Below are 387 nucleotides of genomic sequence, written 5' to 3' on the forward strand. Positions count from 1 at the left end.
ATTTAAGCATTGTTGCAAAATGTAGTTGTATTTAAGCAAAATGTAGTTGTAGTTGTTTTAACATTTAAGCAAAATGTAGTTGTAGTTGTCTCTCGTAGTCCAGCTCTAACAGGACCTACTGGAAACTTCTACGTCTTCATATAAAATGCGTTTTAAAAATCGGAATCTGCGTAAACGACGATTCTGCGTACATTTGCCAGGAATATAAAGTGTCAGTTTGCAGATATGTGGTGTAAAAGTGCGGTCACAACAAAAAAAATCCATTGTCAATTATGTATAAAAGCGACTGCTCACATACAAGTCAGAGTGAATGTTCACTCTGCACGCAGCACAATACGGTTGTCAGCAGGGCTGGATTGGTAATCGGGCATACCGGGCATTTTCCCG

The sequence above is a fragment of the Sinocyclocheilus grahami genome, unplaced genomic scaffold (genome assembly GCF_001515645.1).
Source record: "Sinocyclocheilus grahami isolate Dianchi unplaced genomic scaffold, SAMN03320097.WGS_v1.1 scaffold21029.1, whole genome shotgun sequence".
Taxonomy (NCBI): domain Eukaryota; kingdom Metazoa; phylum Chordata; class Actinopteri; order Cypriniformes; family Cyprinidae; genus Sinocyclocheilus; species Sinocyclocheilus grahami.